The sequence below is a fragment of the Petaurus breviceps genome, unplaced genomic scaffold (assembly GCF_028583685.1).
Source record: "Petaurus breviceps papuanus isolate PSGF00001 unplaced genomic scaffold, PetGlider_PUasm1.0 90822, whole genome shotgun sequence".
NCBI classification, from domain to species: domain Eukaryota; kingdom Metazoa; phylum Chordata; class Mammalia; order Diprotodontia; family Petauridae; genus Petaurus; species Petaurus breviceps.
Window position 1 is genome coordinate 1,491,621 of NW_027187351.1, and position 27,124 is coordinate 1,518,744.

General features: G+C 35.7%; 1 long non-coding RNA gene across 1 annotated transcript in view; it reads right to left on the reverse strand.

Annotated features, from left to right (window-relative positions):
* Positions 1-26,511, reverse strand: part of LOC138148127 (uncharacterized) — a 52,728-nt gene extending 26,217 nt beyond the window's left edge. The window contains exons 1-2 of the long non-coding RNA XR_011164977.1: positions 26,121-26,511; positions 11,482-11,528 (exon numbers count right to left, since the gene is read on the reverse strand). This is a non-coding gene — a long non-coding RNA (uncharacterized lncRNA). The remainder of the gene's footprint in view (positions 1-11,481; positions 11,529-26,120) is intronic.
* Between the last annotated feature and the right edge of the window lie 613 nt (positions 26,512-27,124).

The window sequence follows — 27,124 nt, forward strand, 5'->3', positions numbered from 1 at the left end:
GAATCTGTATGGGCCCCTCACCTAAATTCTGGAATGTTACAACAATTTCTCCTTGATAATTAGAATCTATTACTCCAGCCAATACATGTATTCCTTGAGCTGCTAATCCTGATTTGGGTAAAATCTGTCCAAAGTGATTTTTAGGGATTCTTATGCATATCCCAGTGGAAATTTTTCTTACTTCTTTCCTGTCCAACCAAAAGTCCTCTAAACAATGTAAATCATACCCCATTGAACCAGGTGGTCCTGGGTACGGTGCTGGGACATCTGGCCTCAAGGTCCAATACTCAATATTTGGGATCTTGTGTGTTTGTTGTTTTCTAATTTGCAGATTGGGGGTCATCATTCTGGCTAGAGGTGTACTTCCTCCCAATGGTCTATTATTCAAATTACGCAAAGCCATGAACAAATTATCCTTCCAATGTTGATATGAATTATTGGAACTTAACTTCCTCAACTGTTCTTTCAGTAATCCATTCATTCTTTCAATTAACCCAGATGCTTCTGGATAATATGGAATATGATATATCCATTCTATATTGTTTAGTATACAATACTTCTTCATTTCATTGCCTTTGAAATGTGACCCATTGTCACTTTGAATCTGCATTGGGATTCCATAATATAGACTTATGAGATCTAGGGTTTTACAAGTGTTTTTCTGGGTTGCATTCTTATAAGGACAAGCTACTAGTACACCTGAATAGGTATCAACACAAGTACGTATAAATCTGCATCCTTTATCCAGTGGTAGTGGACCAATATAATCTATTTGCCAGATTTGGGCTGGGACTTTTCCTCTTGCTATCTCTCCAGTTACTACCCGAGGAACAGTTGGCTCCTTTTCCAATTGACATATATGACATTCTTCTGCTATCTGTTTTAACAGTGAATGAGAGATACTGATACCTCGATCTTGTGCCCACTGGTGTGTGGCCTGGACCCCCAAATGGCCTGCTGTTTGGTGGTCCCATTTTGCTAATACCGGATCATCAGTTGTTGTCAAAGTAGGAACAATACGTTCAGTAGCAATCTTTGCCAGTCGATCAGCATGAGCATTGTACTCACGTTCTGGTGTGGTGGGGGCCACGTGAGCATCTACATGAAAAACTGACAAGTCAGTGACCAAAGACATGTTCCAGATATCTTCCCATAATTCTTTGCCCCAGACTTGTTTACCATGAATTTCCCAATTTTCATTTTTCCACATGGGCATCCATGTAGCTAACCCATTAGCTACCGCCCACGAATCAGTGAATATATGACACTGTCCTCCTTGTTCTATTTTGATGGCTTGATATACTGCCATAAGTTCAGCATATTGGCTACTTGCACCTATCCCAGTACTTTCCAAAGTCCTTCTAGTACATGGGTTATAGGCCACTGCTTTCCAATGTCTTTTTTGCCCCAAATATTTTGCTGTCCCATCAGTAAACCATGCATGTCTCTTTTGTTCCTCAGTTAATACATCATATCCCTCATTCCATTTTACAGTGGACTGTACCAACTGTTGCTTTGGCTCAGGGGGTGTGTCATTCCTCTCAATTTCTATGTTTGCTATAGATTCATGCAGAGCAGAGACTCTGCTTTTGCCTGTTTTTGCTCTATTTTGAATATACCACTTCCATTTGATTATACTAGCCTCTTGGGCATGTCCAATTCTGTGAGAAGCTGGGGTACTCATTACCCAAGTCATAATTGGGATTCCAGGTCTTAATATCACTTCATGGCCCACAGTCAGTTGTTCAGTCTCCACCAAAGCCCAATATGCAGCTAACAACTGCTTTTCAAAAGGTGTGTACTGGACTCCAGATGAAGGGAGTTTCCTACACCAAAATCCCAAAGGTACATTTCGGCTTTGTTGTTTTTGCCATAAGCTCCAGTTTGCATAATCATCTTGTACAGTCACTTGCAATTCCACTGGACCATTTTGCATGGGCCACAAATCTAGGACCAATTGTATGGCAGCCTTAGCTTCTTCAAAAGCTTTACTCTGGTCAAGTCCCCAATCGAATTCATATTTCTTCCATGTGACTCTATATAAAGGTTTTAAAATCTGTCCCAAATGTGGAATGTGGTGCCTCCAGTATCCAAACAATCCTATGAACTTTTGGGCCTCCTTCTTATTGGTAGGGGTAGGAAAATCCTGAATCTTTTGTCGGGCTTGAGGAAGAATCTCCCTTAGCCCCTTGTTCCATTGTATACCCAAAAACTTCACATTCTGAGCTGGTCCTTGAACCTTTGCAGGGTTAATTTCCCACCCTTTACTTTTCATATGCTCAATTAGAAGGGTCAAACTCCTTTCCACTACTTTCGCATCTTTTCCCTGTATCATGATATCATCAATGTAGTGGGTAAGCTGTACACCAGGTAGCTTTAATTCATCCAACTGTTCAGCCACAATCCTGTGACAAATAGTGGGGCTATGTATGTACCCTTGTGGCAAGCGAGTGAAAGTATATTGTCTACCCTGCCAAGTGAAAGCGAAGTGGTCCCATTGTTTAGAGTCTATTGGGATGGTGAAGAAGGCATTTGCCAAGTCAATAACTGCATACCAAGTCCCATCATATTTCTGGATCCTTTCTATTAAGGTGATGGTATCTGGAACAGCAGCATACAAAGAAGGAGTCACCTTATTCAACTGTCTATAATCCACAGTCATTCTCCACGTCCCATCTGATTTTCTTACTGGCCAGACAGGATTATTCCATCTTGTGGTTGTAGGGACTAACACTCCTGCTTCAACATATTCCTTTATAGTAGTGGTAATTTCATCTTTCCCACCTGGCACACGATACTGTTTTAAAGTAATTACTTCAGAAGGTTCAGGTAAAGTGATTGGGTCCATTTTTAGTTTTCCCACTAAAACTGTATTAATTCCTATCTTCCTCACAGCAAATTGGTATCTTCCTTCAGGTAAATTCAGAGTCATGCCTCTCAATACATCTATTCCAATGATGTATTCAGGAATGGGTACAACAACCACAGTATATTCCTTCTTAGGTAACTGCCCAATTTTCATTGTTATTTTAACCTGTCTGGCTGATATTTCAGTGTCTCCTAGACCTGTGATGGTAATAGGAGTTCCATGTTTAAACTTATCAGGGTTTCCATAGATAAGTGTGGCCTCAGCCCCAGTATCAATCAGTGCCCTAGTCACAGTAGTTGATCCATTCTTCCAATATATTGTTAAACCAATATGGGGTCTGCAATCTCTTCTGCATATTTCTTTTATCTGGGCTGGGGCTTGGCCTATCTCCTATTCCCCCTGAAGGTGGGGCAAACTTGGATACAAAGATTCAGATTCAGAAATACCTGCGGGGGTGGTTCCTGCTTCCCTGTTCATTCTAATGCTAAGTACCTTTTCTTGGTACAGCTTATGCAGCTCTTCAGTTGGAATACCATCTATTCTTCTAAAGTCCACCCCAGCTCTTAATAGAGCAGTAAACAGTTCCCTTCTTGTGGGTCTATTTTGTCTCTGAATCCTCTGGCTGTTTACTCTTCTCTCTCGAGGCAATTTGTCTTTTTCCCATTCTCTGGCTAGAGAGGAATAAGGCAAATCCTCCCATCCTGGAATAGCCATTTCTCCCTCTAAAGCCCCACTTCTTCCAAATAGAGGCCTGACATTTTGTGATCCCATCCTGGTCGCCAAATGTATCAGCAATGCCATATTCACAATGCCTATAGAGATTACAAATATGCTGATATAATTATCCATGACAAAATACATCATGTTTGCCATATGGGGAAATAAACTAGAAAATTTATTAAGATACCAAAAGACTGAGTCCCAAAACCAGAAAGTGAAAGCCATCAGAGTAGTTATGATATTGGCACAGATAGATAAAGTAGAAAGCACCCACATTTTCAAGCCTTTAAAACAGAACAGGCTACCTCAGGCAAAGGTCCTCCTCTCCCCACTCACAGCAACCACCCAGCGTGCTCCCAGCAGCTCCGGCCCCTGGCAGTGCTCAGCAGGAGTCCTTAGCAGAAAGTCCTTAGCAGTCCTAACTCAAAAAAAAAAAGTTTATTTCCCCCCAAAAGGGCTTCGCGCTGCCGCTGCCTCTGCTGCTGCCGCAACCGCAACCGCAACCGCCGCCAACTGCCAACCGCAGGACTGGTAGCTCGGCTTTCACTTTCTCTCGCTTTCTACTTTCTCTTGCTCTGCTATGTCAGCATGTCCATGGGGCATGGGAGATCTTTAAATCCCATAACCCTTCCACCCCCTGAAAATTCCATTATGTTCTTGACCTTTTGTTCCTCCAAATGAATTTATTACTTTTTGTAGCTCTATAAAACAACCCTTGCATAGTTTGATTGGTATAGCCATAAATAAGTAAATTCATTTAAATTTAAATATTAAATTTTAAAACTTTATTTTAAATTGTGTTTAATTTAAATATTTAATTTTGAATTTAAATATTAAAAATAATTTAATTTGAATGAATCAATATTGTCATTTTATTATGTTAGCTTGGTCCACCCAAAAATAACTGATATTTATCCAATTATTTAGATTTGTCTCTATTTCAATAAAAAATGTAATTTTGTTCATATAATTCATTTGTTTTGCTTTAGAAAGAAGATTCCCAAGTTTTCTAATTTCTGTAGAAATTTCAAATAGAATTTCTGTCCCTTTCTTTTGAATTTTGTTGGCAACATATAGAAATGCTAGTAATTTTATATCCTTCAACTTTGCTGAAGTTGCTGTTTTACTTTTTAGTTAACTCTCTAGGGTTGTTTATCACCTGCAAAAATGATAATTTTGTTTTCTCTTTGCCTGTGCTTATTCCTTCAATTTCTTTTTCTTCTCATATAGTTATAGCTAGCATTGCTATCACTATATCGAATAGTAACAGTGGTAATAATCATGCTTACTTTACCCCTGATCATAGAGGAAATGGAGGGGTAGGATAAAAATGCTTGAGATAAAATTCTCATTCCATCCCTTCCCCAAAATAATGATGATATTCTTCTCCATAAAATATATAGTATACAGGGGAAAAGTGATCTCAAGCATAAGAAGGACAAGTCATAATAACTGGCTGATAGAAGTCCTTTCTGCCCTTTCTTGAGGGTGCTTAAGAAGTTCCACTTTTATTTTTATTGTCAGTATATACATATATGTATATATATATATATATATGTGTGTGTGTGTGTGTGTATAAAGTATATTTTGCTATACTTTTTGTAAAACTGTGGATCTTTGTTGAGTGTGTCCTTGACTCCCAATGTAGATGAAACCAACAGCTGATTCAAGGATGCTGATAAGATGAGAAATACAAAATCCCTTTAGAACCTCAAAATGGGTAGGAGACCTTACTAAGGACTCTATCAGAGTCAAATTCTCTTCAATAATAACCCTCCCCCCCACACACACACACACAGCATTTTCATTTCTATGAAAATCGATATTTTAGCTGGGATATTCTTTCCTCATTTCAGAACTTTCCAGGTAACTCTCCATATTTCATCAACAACTCTGTTACTTTGTTTGGTTTGACTCCATGGAACTTCAAGACCCTTCCCAGGGACTTCCTGGTGTCATCCCCTCCTCCCCCAGCTTCCTTTTCAGTATTGTCTTCCCCCATTAGATTATAAACTCTTTGGGAGCAGACACTGTCTTTCATTTTCCATTTATATCTCTAGCACTTAGCAGAGTGCCTGGCACACACTAGGCACTTAATAAATGTTTATTGAGTTGAATAATTCTTTTTCCTCTATTAAATGGATTGACTAATGTCCTGCTCTTACATTGGAGGTCCTACAGGCTTAAATCATAATATTTGTAAAAGTACTGTTCTTATATTATTGAGAAGAACTGAAGATATGAAACAAAAGCATGTGATATCTGCAAACTGCCAACAAACCTTCTTTAGCTTCTCTTTTTTTTTCCCTTTAGCTTCTCTTAAAGAGATTTTTTTTTCCCTAAGCATGGTGGCACATGCCTGAAATCACTGCTACTTGGAAGGCTGAGGCTTAAAGGATTAGTTAAGTTAGGGAGTTCAGAGGTACAGTACAGCCAAAGATTTTTTGGGTGTCTCCTTTGAGTCTGGTACCAACATGAACCCCTGGGAGTGAAAAATGACAGGCTGTCTAAGGAGAAGTGAACTGGAAAAGAGCAGATTAAAGTTTTGTGCCAACCAGTATTGGGATCTGTATGTATGTATATGTGTGTGTGTGTGTGTGTATCCATTTGAGTGTATAGTCCAACATTTAGTCAAGATATAAAATGCATTTTCTCTCTTCATATCTGTTTCTCATGCCACATTTGACTTGTTTCTCATACAAGTATGCTCTCATCCTTCTCTCTTTCTTTGGTCTTATGTAATTCCAACTGTGAGCCCACAAGCAGGGATTGAATCTAATTCTCTGTTCTTGACAGTGCCTAATACATTGTTGGAAGCTAATTAAATGTTAACTTACAAGGAAAACCCTCAGTCTTTTGTGCTGACTTTCTTTTGTTGTACCCCCAGTAATTATGCCATCCACAGACACTGCTGCACCTTGAATAGGTATAGCAAACAAATAGCTTTTCAAAATGCTTCAGGATATCTAACAATTATAAACAGAAGTCTGAATTAATTAGCACCATAAAGGCCCCCTAACATTGTGTCAAAGGCACAGGATGTTGATCTTTCCATCTCAGTAAAATCCTATCAAAGCCTCTGGTTTATTTCAATATAAGGTATGGCTAGATAGAACCATGATCTCTCTTCTCACTGGTGGCAATAAAAATATCATTTTATGTTTGAGTGGTTTGTTTCATCTTTATGATGATTCACAACTTTACAAACTTATTTGTGACATAGAATCCAGGTTTATTTGACCCCAATAGCATGAATATAACTTCATTAGGGAGAGACAATCCTAAGAGAATATTTCTACCAAGGGAAGGGAAAATGATCTGCCTTAAAGCTTAACAATGCTGGTATTCTCCCTTTTATGAAATGATAATATGTACTTGTATAATTCTTGAAGATTAGAAAAGTATCTTAGACATATTCCTTCTTCTCTTCCTGGCCACAGCCTTGTAACATGGATTCCATAGGTACCAGTAGCCTCATTGTACAGATTAAGAAACAGAAGTTCAAAGAGCCTGTAACAAGAGATCTAGAGCCAGAAAATACTTCAGAAGTGATGAAGCCCAACCCTTTCATTTTAAATTGAAGTCCTTTTCTAGAGAAAGGTCAGCAAGATGTGAGAAAATCAAAAGCTGGAAGTGTAGCATGTTGCACTGAATTGAGAAAGATCATCCCTAGAGAGGTTTAAGTCACATAGGTAGTAAGCATCAGAGATGGGTTTTGAACACTGGGCTTCTGACTTCAGTGTCAGCAGTCCTTCCATTGTAACATATTACAATCTGTCAAACAGATTGACATTACCAGCGACTTACCAGTGGTCATAATTAGTTGGTTTTGGCAATTGTTTCTAAAGATGGTAACAATGTATCCCTAATTAATACTTTCTAGTTGAAGAGATTTCTATGGAATCAATTTAAAAATTCATTGAAATACTTAACTTTAACAAAATAGCAGGATATAAAATAAATCCACATAAATACCCAGCATTTATATATATATGTGTGTGTGTGTGTGTGTGTGTGTGTGTGTGTGTGTGTGTGTGTGTATAAAACCAACAAAGTATAGCAGCAAGAAACAGAAAGAGAAATTCCATTTAAAATAGTGGTAGACAATATAAAATACTTGGGAGTCTACCTGCTAAGACAAACACAGAAACTATATGAGCATAAAACATGTTTGACACAAATAAAATCAGATCCAAACAATTGGAAAAATATCAGTTGCTCATGGTTATGTTGAGCCAATATAATAAAAATGATAATTCTAAGGGGTAGCCAGGTGGTGAAGTGAGTAAGAGCACTGGCCCACAGTTGGGATGACCTGGGATCGAATCCAGGCTCTGATACGTAGCACCACACCCAGAAATAACTGGCTGTGTAAACTTGAGCAAGTTACTTAACCCTGATTGATTAAAAAAATGATAATTATACCTATATTAGTTTATTTATTCAGTATCATGCCAATTAAAGTACCAAAAATATGTTTTATAGGCTTAGAAAAAATGACAAAATTCATCTGTATAACCAAAGAGCAAGAATAGCAAAGGAATTAATGAAAAGAAATGTGAAGGAAGGTGGACTAGCCAAATCAGATCCCAAATATTATAAAGTGGTTATCATCAACATGATCTGGTACTGGCTGAGAAATAGAGTGGTAGATTTGTAGAATAAATTGGGCACATAAAACGCAATAGTAAATTATCATAGAAATCTACTGTTTGAAAAACCTAAAGATCCAAGCTTTTGGCACAAGAACTGACTATTTGTCAAAAAATGCTGGGAAAAATGGAAAATTGTATGGCAGAAGCTAGATTTAGAGCATCATCTTACACTATACAACAAGATAAGGTCAAAAGGAGTACAATTTTAGACGCAAATTAATTTAAGCAAATTAGGGAAGAATGGACTAGTGTATATGTCAGAACTATGGATAAGGGAATAATTTATGTCTGAAACAGAGAAAGAAAGTTTTACAAAATGTAAAATGGATTTTGGTTATATTAAATTAAAAAAAAGGTTTGCACAAATGAAACCAAATGCATCCAATATTTGAAGGAAAGCAGAAACTGGAAAAAAAAAATTTACAGCAAACGTCTCTGATAAAGGCATTTCTCAAATAGGTAGAGAATTGATTCACATTTAAAATACAAGTCAATCCCCAATTGATAACTAGTCAAAGGATGAAGAAATAATTGCTATCTATGCAAATACTTAATAAGTGCTTCTTCTATAATCTATAATACAAATATGAATATGGTTTACATGCATATTCATATATTTGTGTGAACACACATACATATATATATACATGCATATATCTACTATGTGTATGTGCATTAATTCCTACATAGCCCATATTCAAATGCACACATATATAAATAAAATTTTACTGTATGTTTACATATAAATGAATATTTGTTCAGATACGCACCCCTATTCTGACCACAAGATGTCCACAAGCGTGAATAATGTTCACTATTTACTGTCTATTAGGTATACTGTTAGTTTGTTCTGGGTTCCTTGCTCTGAGGTTACCATCTCCTCAATCAGAGGACTGGGTTCCCACCGTTATGATTCTACTTTCACTTCAGACTGAGTAACAATTGTAGTTTTTGATGAATCTAAGGTGTCCTTCCCAAGAAGGGAGTCAGAGGAAGAACTTTTTTTAGAGGTATCCAAAATGCAAACATGAATGAAGTGTGGAATAGGCAGTTTTTTTGCTACACAGAAAGGGGAATGCAAAGCAATGAAGAATCTTAGAATGATTACAACTTGTTGAGAGGCATTCAAGACATGTTGGGAAATATGCAAATGTATGTCACCTCAACTGAATATAGCACTATCAATACCAAGTGGTCCCTTTCTTCCTCTTGGTCTCTCTTTCTCTGTAGAAAACTTTCTCAATGGGTCATGTTTTACCACTGTTTATGCCATAACTGCTTCAGTATCCCATACCCAATTGCTTGGATGCCCAGGAAAGTAGAAGACACCAAATAAAAAAGACACAAACCATAGGAAACCCATTCCAGAGATATACTTCCCGAGGAAACCAAGAACTTACAGTATCACTCCCAATATACACTTTGGAGTTCAGAGGTTTGTCTTTATGCCCCCAAGGCAGCAGAAAGAAGATTCTAAGGGGCACAGAGTCACCTTTACCATATCCATAGAGTTCTGGCTCAGCATCCAATTAAGACAGCACTCATGGCCAGCAGGAAACAGTCGGAGTTTATTTTTTATCTTCTCTGAATTGTGGGACAGAAAGAGTCTCTTTATCATGCATTCTCAAGTGGGTGAGGCAGCTAGGTGGTGCAGTGGATAGAGTTCCTTGCCTGAAGTCAGGAAGACTCATCTTCCTGAGTTCATATCTAGCCTCAGACACTCACTAGCTGTGTAACCCTGGTCAAGTCAGTTAACCTTGTTTGCCTAAGTTTTTCATCTGTAAAATGAACTGGAGAAGGAAAAGGCAAACTACTCCAGTATCTTGGCCAAGATCATTCCAAATGAGTTCATGAAGAGTTGGCCATGACTGTAGAGATTGAACAACAAAAAATTATGAGTTTAAGCCATTGGCCAAAACTGCTAAGATACACTACTTCCAAAATTAAAATAGCCCAGGCTCTAGTATAAAAGAAACATATATGTAATAGAGGACTATCCCTAACAGTTCTACCAGTAAGATCACAGTTAGGAATAGATCATAGGTTTAGAGTTGGAAAGAACCTCAAGGGGTCATTTAGTCTAACTATTTCATTTTATTAATGAGGAAACTTAGATTTCAAGGGTATGAGAGGGTTTCAGTGAAGGGTCTCTGACTGCAGAATCAGTCTTCTTTATCATACCATACTTTCTGTAGGACTAAGATTCCTAATTGAGTCATGCCACTCAAACAAAGTATAGGCAGACCATGGCATAGAATCACATTCTTTAGCCATCTATCTCTCAACAGACATCAACAGGAACTGAATCCCACAGGGCTCCCAAAGCTGATCTTTCAAGATGTTCTTTCCCCCAAGTTAATATTTTCCTGATCACTCTCACACAGAGATAATACATCTTCCTTAACAGCACATATTTTATCCATTCTCCTTTTTCTATTGTGCTTATTGGGCCTCCATCTGAAATTCTTGTTGTCTGCTTCCATGAATTACTTGCGTTACTCTTCTGAGTGTCAAATTTTACACTTCTACTGACAGTCACATATTATTCTGTCAGTATCCTCTTATTTTGTCATATCTTTGAAAATACACATCATTTTGTAGACTTTCACTTTTATTTTGGTCAAGTGGTTTCTCTGCCTTGTATGCTCAAATCTAATGTACTGTGCCTTTGAGAAATCATATTTTCTATTTGAAATTGAATGTGCCTTAAAAGTGTTCAAATCACAAAGCTTACAATTCTAGCCTCTGTCAAACTGAATTTGATTTTCCTGCTTGTATAAATTCAGAAGGGCCCCTTTGCTCCACCTAACTTTCCATCTGCTTTTATTCCACTAAGCTATAAATGGAACATTTTTAGAAACCATTTCAATTTCCTACTAAAAAGGTCAGTGACAGTGAAAACACATAGGCAATGCACATTGGCTTATGACTTTTCTTACATATATTTCACCAAACTCCATGTCCCTGTTGTTACCAATGAAAAATCAGTTTGTGTAATAGGTAGCTATTACAATCCTTCCCCAAGGCATCAGCAAATGAGAGGTTAAATGGATCCACAATTGACATGAAACAACAGAAGTCAACTGAGTCCTGACTGGTTACAGTCACAACAGCTTGATGGATCCTTAGTAGCAGAGTTCCATATTTACTGACTACCAGAGTCCCATGACCTCTGGAACTTAGGTAAAATCCTAGAAAATAGGGAGAGGCTAGGAAGGTATTGTCAAAGACACTGACCTTTTGATAGAGTCACCATCATCTCCAACCTTTCTTGTTCTCAGTACCTGAAATTTGAGGCAACATTACCATAAAATCCAATGAACAATACTGTCCCAGGGACGCATACAATACAAACACAAGCCTACAAAATAAAAAACACATCAAAGTAGCAAGACACCACAGAGCTACCCTGCTCTTACTGCTCAGTCACAAGATAAGGAGCACTTTAGAAACACCAACTCAAAAGCCTAAATTTTCTCTGTTTTGATATGCTATCTGTAAGTAGCCTAAAATTCAAAGGGAAGCTGATGACCTTATTAAACTAATAGCAGCAGCTGTTGCCTTTCTGCTCCCATGGGTAAACTGTCTTACATCCCTGATGGTGATATTAAGTAGTTGTGATATTTAAAGAAGTTCTGGGATAGGTTGGAGGGAAAAGGGAATGGGACCAAATTTCACTGTTGTGCATTATTATTGGGGAATAATATAATTTTTGGCTCTTGGAGGTGCAAAGGAAAGGGGCTGAATAAGGGGAAAGGGGGGTAAACCAAGAAATAAGACAAAAGAGAGACAAAAACATTGTCTAAGATGAGAAAAAGGGGGAAAGCATTTCCAATAGTCACTAGGTGAGATAATGTTCTAATAGTCAGGCCAATGGGCTTGTGGATTTCTTCAGCTCAGGAGTCCTTAGCCAACACGTATTATTTAGTATTTTTATAACTATTTCAATCATAGGTTTTCTTTGCAAGTCTGTCTTTTTATTTTATACACTTATAAACATAACAAGGGACCTATAGGTTTTGCCAGACTACCAAGGGGTAAAATAATACAAAAAGGTTAAGAACCTTTATTGTAGACCTAGTTAACTCCCCCCACCCCATACCTATTGTATTAAAGAGCAGATGGAGTTGGATGAATTCCTGGATTGAATCATATTTTAAGATCTCTGGGGAGAAAAGGTATTACCATTTAAAGAAATACTATTGATATGATTATGTAAAGACTTTTTTGTAAAGAATTTTTTGACAATTATTGCTTTTTGTTCAATGGATCAACTTTGTGCATTCAGATTACATATAATATCGGGGTTAGTTGAAGCAAAGCATGTATAATAATAGAAATATAAGTATTTATATATAAAATCCAATTCCACCTTGCTAATCCTGAGATGGTTCAAAAACACAGACCTGAGAATAATTTTAATTCTATAATTGTTTTAAAATAGAGAATTTGTTACCATTTTCAGTGTCCACCATTTTCATCTCCACTACACAGTTTCTTTTTATTTTGTTTTGACACACAATTCTAGAAAATTGTACCCTCAAAGTATCTTATTTAGTTCAATGTATATGTTTATTTAACTAACCTCAGCAGAATGAAAATTTATATGTATACTATCCTTTCTCTTATGCCCTACTTCCCCCCCCCCCAACAAGGAATAGAGCCAATTGCAATTCCCCTTAAATAGTAGCTATGTTCTGTCTACTTCTACTTCTATTCATATTCTATTTAGTATCATGAATAATCAAATAAATTAATTAAATGGCATTTATTGAGCTCTTACTTTGTGCAAAGCAATATATTAAGTACTAGGGATACAAATAGAAAAGTAAGATAGCTCCTATTCTCAAGAAGCTCACATTTTGACACAGTACATATAGTAGGTTACAGCTACATGTTAAATGGAAAGGTCATGTGGACGTTAGAGTGCAATGGCAAAGCAGATAGTAATGTATCTTCTCTAATGTTATTCCCACAGATAAAAATCATATCTATTTCTGATGTTGAGCCATGTGATGGTGTAAGGTTGTGATAACAAGAATTTTCTTTTCTGGGTCTTCAGTAGTTATGGTTTCAACACCTTAGAGGTCTTTTGGGTTTCCCTGCCCATCATTGGCAGTTGGTCTGTAGTTGGTATTGATAATGGTGAAGAATATTGATTGCTTCTTTTAATGATGGCTGCAGGGGTATGGTTGGAAGCTGGGCCATTTGGTATGGAGGGTATTCTGCTGTTCCTAAGGTTCTTGGGTTCAGGGTCCTAGACTATCTCCATCAAGTACCAAGGGAAGGTAACAGTTAAGGTGATAGAGGTTGTTTGTGGTTGTTTGACTTCCCTTGCATATACCACCTCTTGTCTTTCCTGTCTCTCATGGACAAAGACACTTCAATCTATAAATTTTGTCTTAAAGATATCACCTTGCTACCTGACAGTGACAGCACTGACCAGTGAAGTGAGGACCCTTTAAATCTACACCAAATAGATAAATAGAGTCAGGCAGAAGAGGTGGGTCTGAGTTGCCCCTAGGATCAAGGTTGCACTTATAGCAACAGTAACAAGGACTTCTCCAAGTTTCTATTGTGAACATTTTTACTGTGTTTCTTGACTTGGTTCTACAGATTACTTGACCAAAAATCTAGAATTGGCTGTGACCATAAGCGAGTCATCTGAATTCTCAATTCCTTAGGAAATACTCTAAGACTATACATTACAAAGTATATGCCTTTTGAATTTTTATAGGGAGTTTCTTCATGAGAAATTTTCTATACCAATGTTCAGTCCAAAAAATGAATAAATAGAATTGATGAAAGTAAGGACCCCATCCCTCCACTATTTGACTACCAGACCATAAAACTCATAATTGTCTATATCCCTTATATCTGCTTCTAAGCACCAGAACAGTGACTGTAAGAGACTGAAGCCAATATTACAGGTCAGTTGACCCAAGAACATATAAACATATGATGTCTTTAGAATCTAATTCTTATTTGATTTTACAGTTCTGGCTGTTTTCAGGATCTGCCTTTTTCTTCAAACCTGTATATCCCCACCTGTCTTCTAGCTATGGTTGTCTCCAGATGATACAGATACAAAGTGACATTTTTTGAAGGGAGGGTTTCTGACCCTCCCATTTTGATGTGTTCTGCATCAGCTCTTCATACCTCACTGCTAGTTTTAGGAATTTCTGTACTTTTTTTTTTCTGGCAATCAACTCGAAATACTTGTTTTAAAAATCTGGAGTCATTTTCCATTTCCTTCTCCATCTTATTTTATGGATGAGGAATTAAGGAAATGGTTAAGTGACTTGCCCAGGGTGACATACTAAGTTTCTAGGCCCGGAGGCATGTGATTGGTTCCTACACCAGTAAATAATGAATACAAAGCATCCTGGCTGAGACAGGAATGTAAGACACAGTTAGAACCTCACTGTCTTTTATGTCAGTCACTCAGCTATTATACTCCTGCCCAATTTATTCTATTCACTTACTATCTATAGCTCTCCTAACTTTTACTTGACCATCTTGTGCAAAGTCATATATTAAGTACAACATATTAATGCATCTTCTCTTGACCATATTGACCATAATTATAGACTTTCTTTGCTATACTTGAATTCTCCTGATTCCTTTCTACTTATACGTTTTCTGTCTTGATGGAAATTCTGCCTACCAGAATAATTTCTGACCAGACCTTTTATTAATTACAAGGATGGGGTTGATGGAGGATTTAAGTTAAGGGGAAGAAAGATATTTTGTGTAAAAGGAATGGAGCAAGTAAAGGTACAGAAATAAAATTTTGTAATATTTTGGCATGGCTGGCACATAGGTTGCATGAATGTGGGGGAGGGGAAGATAAAATAGGTTGAGGACAGATCATGGAAGACCCTGAATATTATGGTAAGGAGGCTGCATGTATCCTGTAGTCCAGAAGAGAAACCATGAAAGTACCTAAGCAAGAATCATATAAGGAAAATGATAATATATTTAAGTCTTTCAAATCTTAACGTACGATGTGAATGTTAGCTATCATTTCTTCCTCCTCACTATTACTTTTATTCTTATATAATTATCTTTTTTCTTCCAAATTCACTGTATTTGGAATCTGAAGGATATCAGATGAAACCCCAACTGTGTTATTTTCTAACCCTTTAGTAGTCACTTAACCTAGTGCCTTCTCTGTACTGATTATTTCCAACTTAACCTAACATGGCTTGTTTCTACATAGTTGTTTGCATGTTGTCTTCCTCATTATACTGTGAGCTCCAAAAGAGCAGAGACTATCTTTCATCTTTCTTTCTTTATTTCCTCTGTACTTAACATAGTAATTGGCACTGCTGGGTCCTTAACAAAAAGTACTTGATTTCTTGACCTTTAAAATAATAAAAGTGGAGGCAGAGTCAAGATGGTGAAGTCAGGGACTCTCCTAAACTCTCATAAATTCCCTTCCAAACAACTTTAAAATAACAGCTCAAAACAAATTCTGCTGTACACAGCAGAAAACAAACAAAAAAAACTTGGAAGGAAGAACAGTAAAGCAGTGTAGCTTTGAAAACAATATATAGTGTATATTACGAAGTTTGATTTTTATTTTAAAGTAAATAGTGTGAAATGAAAATTCATCAATTTAGAATTAGAAATTACAAGACTCAAGAGAGACATAGAATGGTAATTAGGGAAAACACACACACAAACACACACACATAATTTGTTATTTAATAAGTGCAAACTGTTTACATAGCTATGTGGGAAGCTGATACCTGTTAATATTGAGAAGTCTATACTTATCATGACATTTAAAATGGATATAGATAAATAGAGGGTGTGGTTATAAATTAAACAAAATGATGATAAAAAACTTTATTAAGGGGTGCAAAGGGACTGCAAAGGAAGAAGAGGAAAGAATGAAGCAGAAAAGGGTAATACCACACAAAGAGGCATAAAAACCTTATAGTAGAGGAAAAGAAGGGAGATGAACATTATATGAGCCTCGCCCTCATTGGTTCTGGTGTAAGGAGGGAAGAACATAATCAGTTAAGTATAGGACTCTATTGAGAAGAGACATAAAACCTATCATAAAAGAGGGAAAGAGGGGAGGGAGACAAACTTTGAATGAGATATATTCTCATCAATCTTGGTTCAAGGCAGAAATAACATACTACATTAAATATAAACATTTATTGTGCCCTACAGGCAGTAAGAAAAGGGGGGGGTTGTTTAGAAGGGAGGGAAGAAGTAGTAAGGGGGAAGGGTAGGACAATGGAGGGGGGCTGATAAGGAGGGAATTCTGAAGGTAGTGGTCAAAAGGAACACTCTTAAGGAGGGGAAGGGAAAAGGGGAAAAATAAAAGCATAAACAGGGGAGGGAATTGGATGGAGGGAAAGATATAGATAGTAATCATAACTGTCAATGGGAATGGGATGAACTCTCCCATAAAACAGAGGTAGATAGCAGAATGGATTAAAAAACATAATTCTACAATATGCTGTTTACAAAAAACACATTTGAAACAGGAGGATACACACAGGATAAAAGTAAAAGGCTGGAGTAAAATATTTTATGCCTCAACTAAAGTAAAACAGCAGGGGTAGCAATCCTCATCTCAGACAAAGCAAAAGCAAAAATAGATCTAATTAAAAGAGATAAGGAAGTAAACTATATCCTGCTAAAAGGCACCATCGAAAATGAAGCAATATCATTACTAAACATTTATTCACCAAGTGGTACAGCATCCAGATTCCTAAAGGAGAAGTTAAGGGAGTTAGAGAAAAAAAATAGATAGCAAAACTATACTAGTAGGGGACTTCAATACCCCCCTCTCTGAACTTGATAAATCTAACCTCAAAATAAACAAGAAATATATAATTCTAATTATTTCTAAAAATACAGAGGTAAATAGAATCTTAGACAAAATAGATATGATAGACCTCTGGAGAAAATTGAATAGGGATAAAAAGGAATATACCTTCTTCTCAGCAGTACATAGCACATATACAAAAAATGATCATGTACTAGGGCATAAAAACCTCAAATTCAGTGCAGAAAGGCAGAAATATTAAATGCATGCTTCTCAGATCATGATTAAATAAAAACCATATGCAATAAAGGGCCATGGAAAGATAGACTAAAAACTATTTGGAAACTAAATAATTTAATTCTAAAGGATGAGTGGGTCAAACAAGGAATTATAGAAACAATCAGTAACTTCAAGAGAATGACAACAATGAGACAACATAGTAAAACTTGTGGGATGCAGCAATAGCAGTTCTTAGGGGAAGTTTTATATCCCTGAATGCATACATAAATAAAATAGAGAAAATGGAGGTCAATGAATTGGGCATACAACTGAAAAAGCTAGAAAAAGAACAAATTGAGAATCCCCAATTAAATACTAAATTATAAATAAAGGAAATGAAAGGAGAGATTAATAAAATTGAATTTAAGAAACCTATTGAATTAATAAATAAAACTAAGAGCTGGTATTATGAAAAAAAAACAAAAAAATGGATCGACCTTTAGTCAATATGATAAAAAAAAAAGAAAACCAAATTACAAGTATCAAAAATGAAAAGGGTGAATCTACCTCCAATGAAGAAGAAATTAAAACAATAATTAGGAATTATTTTGCCCAATTGTATGCACATAAATTTGACAATCTTAGTGAAATGGATGAATATTTACAAAAACATAAATTCCCCAGTCTAACTGAAGAGGAAGTAAACTACATAAATCACCCATCTCAGAAAAAAGAAATTAAACAAGCCATCAAAGAGCTCCCTAGGAAAAAATCTCCAGGGCCAGACAGATTTACTAGTGAATTCTACCAAACATTTAAAGAACAATTGATTCCAATACTTTACAAACTATTTGGGAAAATTGGAGAAGAAGGAGTCCTACCAAATTCTTTTTATGACACAAATATGGTACGGATACCTAAATTGGGAAGAGACAAAACAGAGAAAGAAAATTATAGACCAATTTCCCTCATGAATATAGATGCAAAAACTCTAAATAAAATATTAGCAAAAAGACTACCGCAACTTATCATGAGAATAATAATACACTTTGATCAGGTAGGATTTTTTCCAGGAATGCAAGGGTGGTTCAATATGAGGAAAGCTATCAGTATAATTGATCACATCAACAACAAATCTAGCAGAAACTACATTATCATCTCAAAAGATGCAGAAAAGGCTCTTGACAAAATACAACACCCATTCCTAATAAAAACACTAGAAAGTATAGGAATAAGTGGAGTCTGAACTGAGGGAGTCTGAATGCAGATTGAAACATACTATTCTTTACCTTATTTTTTCAGGGTTTTTTTTTTTGTTTGTTTTCTTTCACAACATGAATAATATGGAAATATGTTTTGCATGACTTAACCTATATCAAATGGATTTCTGTCAGGGGGCAAGGCAGAGAGTGAAGGTGAAAATGAAGAGAATTTGGAAGTCAAAATGTTAAAAAATATATTGAAAATTAGTTTTTACATATAATTTGAAAAATAAATATTAAAATTTAAAGGGTAATAATACTACTCAATTCTTAGGGAATTGTCAAAAAATTCAACAAATATGTATTAATTTTCTATCCTGTACAGGACACGCATTGCCAGGTGAGATGTAACTTTAGATAAAACAAAATTCTTGACTTCATGGAGCATTGTAAATTGTAAAGCAGTGAATGCATGTCAATTAGAGACTGGAACCTTTGATTTAATTGATAGAGGAAGTTTTCAGATGAAGAAATACCCTATACCAAGATATCCTGGCTCTTTCTCTCAAATTTATAATGGCTAGAGTACAAAGAAATTGAGTAAGTTGTCCAGAGTCACACAGTGTATGTCAGTTGCAAAATTTCAACCTAGATCTTCCTATACATTAGACTATATTGGCTTGCAATGAGATTGAGAAATACCAATTAAAAATAATATTAAAACTGCTTTAGGGAAATATTAACCTTGCAGTGATAGTTCAGATAAGTTTGAGGTAAGAGAGATTAAAAGTAGAGAGAAAAGCTAGAAGGACCCTGAAGTAATCCAGGTTATAAGGACCTGACAGAAATGGACAGGAGTTGGTAAGGGAGAAAGCATTGGGCAGAATGGGAAAATAGACTCTTTAGGGCAATGGTAACTGTTTGAATATAGGTAAAAAGGAGGAGCAATTGAAGATATTAAATATAAAAACATGAAATTTGAGTTGGGGTGTTAGTACTTAGTAAAGGATCAAAAGGTACGCTGAGAGCACTTCCTATTCATTCCAATTATTAGAGCTTTATATTATGAAATATATTCACATGAGTAAACAAATAATTATTTTGGAAATATTAACAGTAGGATTTATTGTATAACTACTTTCTAGCTGTATAAAATAACTTTGGTAGTTTGATTGGTATGCCATTGAATAAATAAATTACTTTAGGTAGAATTGTCATTATATTGACTTGGCCTGCCCTTGAGCAATTGACTGCCAAGGAAGACTACCAAGTATTTTAGATTGTATGTGGTTATTTTAAATGGTACTTCTATGTCTATCTCTTCCTGATGGATTTTGTTGGTAATACATAGAAATAGTGATGACTTGTGTTGGTTTGTATCCTGCTACTTTGCTGAAGGTGATAATTATTTCAGCTAGTTTTATTTAGTTGATTCTTTAATACCACTATATCATCTGCAAAAAAGTGATGATAGATTTTGTTTCCTCATTGTCTGTTCTAATTCCTTCTATTTCTTTTTTTTCTCTTATTGCTAGAGTTAACATTTCTAGTACAATATTTTTTTAAAGCAATTGGGGTTAAGTAACTTGCTCAAGGTTACACGGCCAGGTGTTTCTGGGTGGGTATTGAGTATCTGAGCCCAGATTTGATCCCCAGGTCATCCCGACACTGGAGCCAGTGCTCTTACTCCCTGTGCTACCTGGCCACCCCTCTAGTACAATATTGACTGATAATGGGCATCCTTGCTTCACCCTTGATATTACTGGGAAGGCTGCTAGCTTATTGCTATCACAGATAATGCTTAGTGATGATTTTAGATTGACACAACATCATTTTAAGGAAACTTCCATTTATTCTTGTGCTTTCTATTATGTTTAATAGTTATGGGTGTTGTATTTCATCAAAAGCTACTATTGAGATAATAATACATTTGTTGTTTTTGTTATTGACATGGTCAATTATGCTAATATAGTTTTCCTGAAATTGAATCAGTCCTGCATTCCTGGTAAAAACTGCACCTGGTCATAGTGTATGAGCAATAGGACATACTGCTACAATCTGTTTGCTAGTATTTTATTTAAAACTTTTGCATCAATATTCATTAGGGAAATTAGTCCACAGTATTTTTTTCCTTCTATTTTTGTTCTATCTGGTTTACATATTAGCACCATATTTATGTCATAAGAGGAATTTTGTAGGACTACTTCACCTATTTTTTTCCAAATAGTTTATATAATATTGGAATTAATTGAAATATTTGGTATGATTAACTTGTGTATCAATTGGATCCTAGGGATATTTTCACAATGAGCTGATTCAAGGCTTATTCAATTTTTTCTAAGTTAGAATTATATTAGATAGACTGCCAGACCAGGAGTCAGGAAGACCTGAATTCAAATGCAACCTGCAACAAATACTTCCTGTGCGACCCTGGGGAAGCCAATTAATCCTCTTTGGCTCATTTTCCTCATCTGTAAAATGAAATGGGAAAGAAAATGGCAAAGCACTACAGTACCTTTGTCAAGAAAGCCAAAAAGGGGAACATGAAGAGTGAGAAACAACTGAAAAGAAAATGACTATATTAAAACATTTCCTCTTCCATTAATCTGGGAACTTTATAATCTGCTTCCCTTAGATTTTTAGATTTATTGGCATATAATTAGGCAAAAGATCTCCTAATCATTACTCTAATTTCCTTTTCATTGATGGTGAATTTATCTTTTTCATTTTTAACACTGGTACTTTGGTTTTCTTCTTTCTTCTAAATTGAATTAACAATTTTTTTCATGAAACCAGTTCCTTGTTTTATTAGTTTAATGGTTTCTTACTTGTAGTTTTATTAATTGCTCCTTTAATCTTCAGAATTTCCAATTTGGTATTTAATTAAGGGTTTTAAATATGTTCTTTTTCTAGTGTTTTTTTTAGTTATGTTCCCAATTCATCGATTTTCTTTTCCTCTATTTTACTGATGTAAGTATTTAGAGATACAATTTTCCATAAGTACTACTTTAGCAATATTCCATAAATTTTGATATGTTGTCATTCTCTTTAGTGCATTTTTTTCCTGTGATTTGTTCTTTGGTCCACTAATTCTTTAGGATTAGATTATTTAATCTCTAATTATTTTTAATCTATGTTTCCATGGCCCTTTATTGAATATGATTTTATTGTATTATTATCCAAAAAGAATGTATTTATTTTTTCTTTTCTGCATTAGGTTGTGAGTTTTTTGTGCTCTAATACAAAATCAATTTTTTTGTAGGTGCCATGTACAGCTGAAAAAATGCATATTCCTTTCTATTCTCATTCAGTTTTCTCCAGATCTCTATCCTATTTAACTTTTCTAAAATTTTATTTACCTCCTTAATTTCTTTTGTTGTTGTTAGATTTACCTAGTTCTGAGAGAGGAAAGTATAGTTTTTCTGCTAGTTTATTTTTATTCTTTATTTCCTCTTATAACTCATTTACTTTTTCCTTTAAGGATTTGAATGTTTACACCTTGGCAACTTGTGCCATCACTTTCTGGCAAATAGAATAGAAAATAGACACAGTGTCAGATTTTATATTCTTGGTCTCAAAGATCACTACAGACAGTGACTGCAGCAATGAAATTTAAAAGGTGCTTGCTCCTTGGAAGGCAAACTGTGGTAAATCTGAACAGCATTCTATGAAGCACAGATATCACCTTACTGACAAAGGTCCATAGTCAAGACTATTGTTTTTCCTGTAGCAATGTGTGGCTATGAAAGCTGGACTATAAGGAAAATTTAGTGCCACAGAATCAATGCTTTTTAATTGGAGTGCTGTAGATTTTTGAGAGTATCTTGTATACAAGGATATCAAAACATCCAATACTTTAAGAAATGAATTCAAGCTATTCACTGGAAGGTCAAATAATGAATCTTAAGCATAATGCTTTGGTCATATAATGAGAAAATGGGAATCATTGCAAAGAACTGAAATTGAGAGAGATTGAAGACAAAAGAACAAGGGGATAGCAGAGAGCATGAGATGGATAGACAGTATTCTGTGATCTTGGTTCTGGCTCCATGATATTTGAATGGTTTCTTTCTTTCTGTTTGAAATATTTTCTCCAAGACCCAGGAGTTCTGGAACTTTGTCATAATGTTCCTGAGAGTTTTCATTTTGGGATCACTTTCAGGAGACAATTGGTAAATTTTTTCAATTTCTATTTGACCCTCTGGTTCTAGCGATGAGAGCAGTTTTCCTTGATAATTTCTTAAAAGGTGAAGTCTAGGTTCTTTTATTTTTATCATGGCTTTCAGGTAGTCCAATAACTCTTAAATCATCTCTCCTGGATTTAGTTTTCAAGGCAGTTGTTTTTCCAATGTGACATTTCACATTTATTATTATTATTATTATATTTTGTTGTTTTTTAATGTCTTGCATTATCATGAACTTCTACTAGCCAATTCTAATTTCTAAGGAATTATTTTCTTCAGTGAGCTTTTGTACTTCCTTTTCCATTTGGCCAATTATTTTTTTTTAAGCAATTGGGGTTAAGTAACTTGCTCAAGGTTACATGGCCAATTATTTTTGTGTGGGTGCCAAGTTTCTAAGGCCAGAACTGATCCCAGGTCTCCCAACGCTGGGGCTGGCACTCTTACTCACTGCGCCACCTGGCCGGCCCTAAGCAATTAGGGTTAAGTAACTTGCTCAAGGTTACATGGCCAGTTATTTTGTGTGGGTGTTAAGTATCTGTGTCCGGAACTGATCCCAGGTCTCTTGATTCTGGGGCTGGTGCTCTTACTCACTGCGCTATCTGGTCACCCCCATTTAGTCAATTCTTTTTAAGAAGTTCTTCACTTCAATGGATTTTTGCTCCCCTTTTATAATTTGACCAATTCTGGTTTTAATGTGTCATTTTATTCAGTATTTTTGTGCCTCCTTTTTCAAATTGTAGACTCTCTTTTCATAATTTTCTTACATCATTCTTAATTCTTTTCTCAGTTTTCTCTACCTTTTTTATTTAATTTTTTTTCAAATCCATTTTGAGATTTTTCAAATAATTCTTTTGTACATGTGGTCAATTCATATTTTTCTTTGAATCTTTGTTTTAGCTATTTTGACTTCACTATTTTCTTCTGAATGTCTGTCTTCATCTTCCCTGTCACCACAGTAACTTTCTTTAATGAGGTTCTTGGTTGTTTTTGTTTACTCATTTTCTCAGTTTATTTCTATTTTTGTAATTATTTATCCATTTTACTTATGTTAAAGTTAGTCTCTTCTCCTAGGGTGGAGAGAACACTGCCCCAAGCTTCAAGTTTTTCATGCTGCCTTTTTCAAAGTTGATTCTGGAGACTTATACGTTTTCATTTTTGTAGTTTTTGTAAGGTGGTATGATCTAAGGAGAGGTGTGGAGGTGGGGTCCCTACTCTCCTGGACTATGTTCTGGTTTGTGAGTGAGCACTCTTTTCCTTCCTGGAATTGTGACCTATGGTCCCTGTTCCCCTGTGGCACTATGTTCCGGTGTTCTAGTGCTCCCTCTGGGACTACAACCCAGAATCTATATAGTCAATGCAATGGGGTCCTTCACCCAATGCCAGGAATGGGTCTACTGTAATCTCTAAATAGTTGTCTGGTCCCCTTACTATCTATGGGCTGAGAGTTCAAGAAGGTATTGGTTTAACTCATGTCACCACCCCCAAGGCCTGCTGCTGGTTTGCTGGGCATGGCCTACTCTGTACCATACCCTGACCACCACCCCAATGAGACAGACCTTTTCTGCTGACCTCCCAAATTGTCTATGGATAGAAAATTGTTGGTTTCACTACTCCAGAATCCAATTTGAGGTGTTGGTTTTTTAAAGTTGTTTGGGGGATATTTGGGAAAGCTCAAGTGAGTCCCTGTCTTTCCTCTACCTTTTTGGGTTTTTCCAGATCAGGAGCTATACAAAATACATAAGCTATTTTTTTTAAAGAAAGGAAAAACAATGATCAGTATTCAAAAAAAGAAAATTGATGTCAAATTAAAAAGAAATATAAAAAATTATTAGAAAATCTTTTGCCCACCTATCAGCCAATAAAATGACAACTTAAGTAAAATGGATAAATACTTACAAAAATAGAAATATTCAGATTAATAGAACAAGAAATAATAGTATTTTAAGAAATGAATTTCAGAAAAAGAAATCAAAGAAACTGTAATTAAATTCCAATTGAATGCCATTGTACCCTAAAAAAAATAATAAAAGGGATGGTTTCAGAGAAACCTGAGAAGACTTGTATGCACTAATACAGTGAACATAATCACAAAGGCTAGTTATGTAGTAAAAAGCATTGTAAATAAAAACAATTTTGAAAGACTTCAGTCTTTCTATAAAATGACCAACTTCAATTGCATACAACTTATGATGAAGAATGCCAACCCAACTCCTCCTGACAGAGAGCTGGTAAACTCAATGTAAAATAAGACATATTTTTAAACATGGCCAGTATGTAAAATATTTTTCTGAGAGTTTGGTGGGGGTTCCTTTTTTCATCAAAAAACAAGTTAATTTTTTTAAATCAATCTGTATCAAAGTCCCCTATATCAATGAAATCATAAACCTATCCCCCAAAATAAAAATAATATTTTCCCTTTTTTGATAACCTTCACATTATACTTGTATCCATATCTAAAGAGAGTCTTCTTTAAGTGTTTAAACATCGTGCTTGTCACTGTATATTCTTGGTCAGAATAGAAATAATTAATGCTGTGTCATCCAGTACACAAACTGCAACATGGCATCCTAAATGCTTTTGACTTAGGCTGAACCAGTTATTCAGCCTTTGACCAATCTCATCATCTCTCTGTGCTACAGAATACACACCAGTATAATGAGGGGATCAGACTAGGTGATCTCTAAGTTCTCCATTGGCTCTAACATTCTCTGATCTAATCCATGACCTAAATGGCAAACATATTCTCACTGAATATCTTACTCAGAAAGAACCTGTCGAGTTAAATCCCTAAAGGAAGTTCATATGACAATCAGCCAATGGATTTGTGAAACGAGGACAAATCTGACCCACATGTAAAGATTCATGTTTAAGTACAAATACTTTGCCAACTTAATGTGTATCATTCCTTACCTAGAAGAAGGGAAAAGATGTAAAAATAAATGAAAGTGACATAAAAGAGGGATAATCCCAATTGAGTGGTAGAATGGCATTGTGAATGACTAGAACTCTGGGCCTGGAATCAGGAAGAACTGACTTTGGAATTCTACCTCACATACTTATTAATTGAGTGACCCTCAGGGTCACTGACTTGATTTCTTCATCCGTAATATGGGAATGGTAATAATAATTTCAATACTTACATTTCAAGATCATCATGAAGATCAAATCAAATAGCTATGTAAAGTACTTTGAAGAATTTAAATCAGTATGTTATCAGTACAATTTAGTTCAGGGGTTCATAGAAATTAGAGGTGGTGGCACATTTAGAGATCATCCACTCCCATGCCCTCATTACATGCATACCAATAAAAATGTGTATTAGCATCCCCTGAAAATTTTAGTTCGTAATAAATGCTAGTACAATCAAAATGAAATGTGATTTTTAAAAATTGGAGAAAAGTAAAATCAGGTCCAAATTTAGGGACAGAAAGAAAAGAGGTAGACTTGTGTTACCTCTCCCATCATCTCAAAGTCACTTACTGTGTAAACTGTTATCACAGTTCTCTTCCATGACAGGTCCAGAAGAAAAGAATAACAGCAAAATCTGGTCCCAACAGCAGCTGGTAGGCAGCAGTCCCTGAATCCCTTGTAGACTTGCACGAGCTACTTGTGCCTTGTGGGAAGTGCTGAGAAACATTCTAATTCCATTTGTAGAACTTAAATTTTAAGCATTTTTTTTTCTCTGAACAGCAGGAGCAGATGAACTCTCAAGAAATAAAGATCTCATTTTCATGGAAATCATCTTCCAAGAACAAGAGAAAGAAAAATAAAGGAAATTTAGAGGTAGACTTGGGATTGCTCCAAAAGACAACAGGTTTCAGAGTTCTCTGTGAGGTCTCAACTATTCCTCAAGGTATCTTTTTAATGACTTTAACAATTGGCATAGTTTTTCCCCCCCTTTGGGGTAAAATGAGCCCCAGTAGCAGGTGCAACAGAGTCAAGTTTTTAAAATGCCAAAGCCCTTGATTTATATATAAATTCACTGTAAGTACAAGGCTATGAAAGCACTCCTAGCATGTGATAGAGCAGGTGTCCAACAGGACTTGTGGCTCAAAATAGAGCAATTGATTGCTTTATTGAATGATGACTTGGATAAAACAGAAAATAATGAAACAATAATTGGTGAAATGGGGAAAACAATGTATTTGGAGTCAGAAGACTTACATCCAAATTCCAGCTTTACCACTTTTGAGTATGTAGATAGTGAGTCACTCCCCTTCTCTGGGCCTCAGTTTCATCCTCTGCAAAATGAGAGGGTTTGAAAATATTCAAAATAACACTTTAGTGGTAGCAAAAAACTGAGAAACAAGTAGGTGCCATGAACTGAGAAATGGTTAAATGAGCTGTGGCAGATGAATGAAATGGTATATTACTACTCTGTAACAACTGGTAAGTAAAAGTAATTCAGAGAAGTATGGAACAATTTTTATGAACTGATGCAGCCTTAAGTAAGGAATGAATCAATAAACTTTTATTTAAGTGCC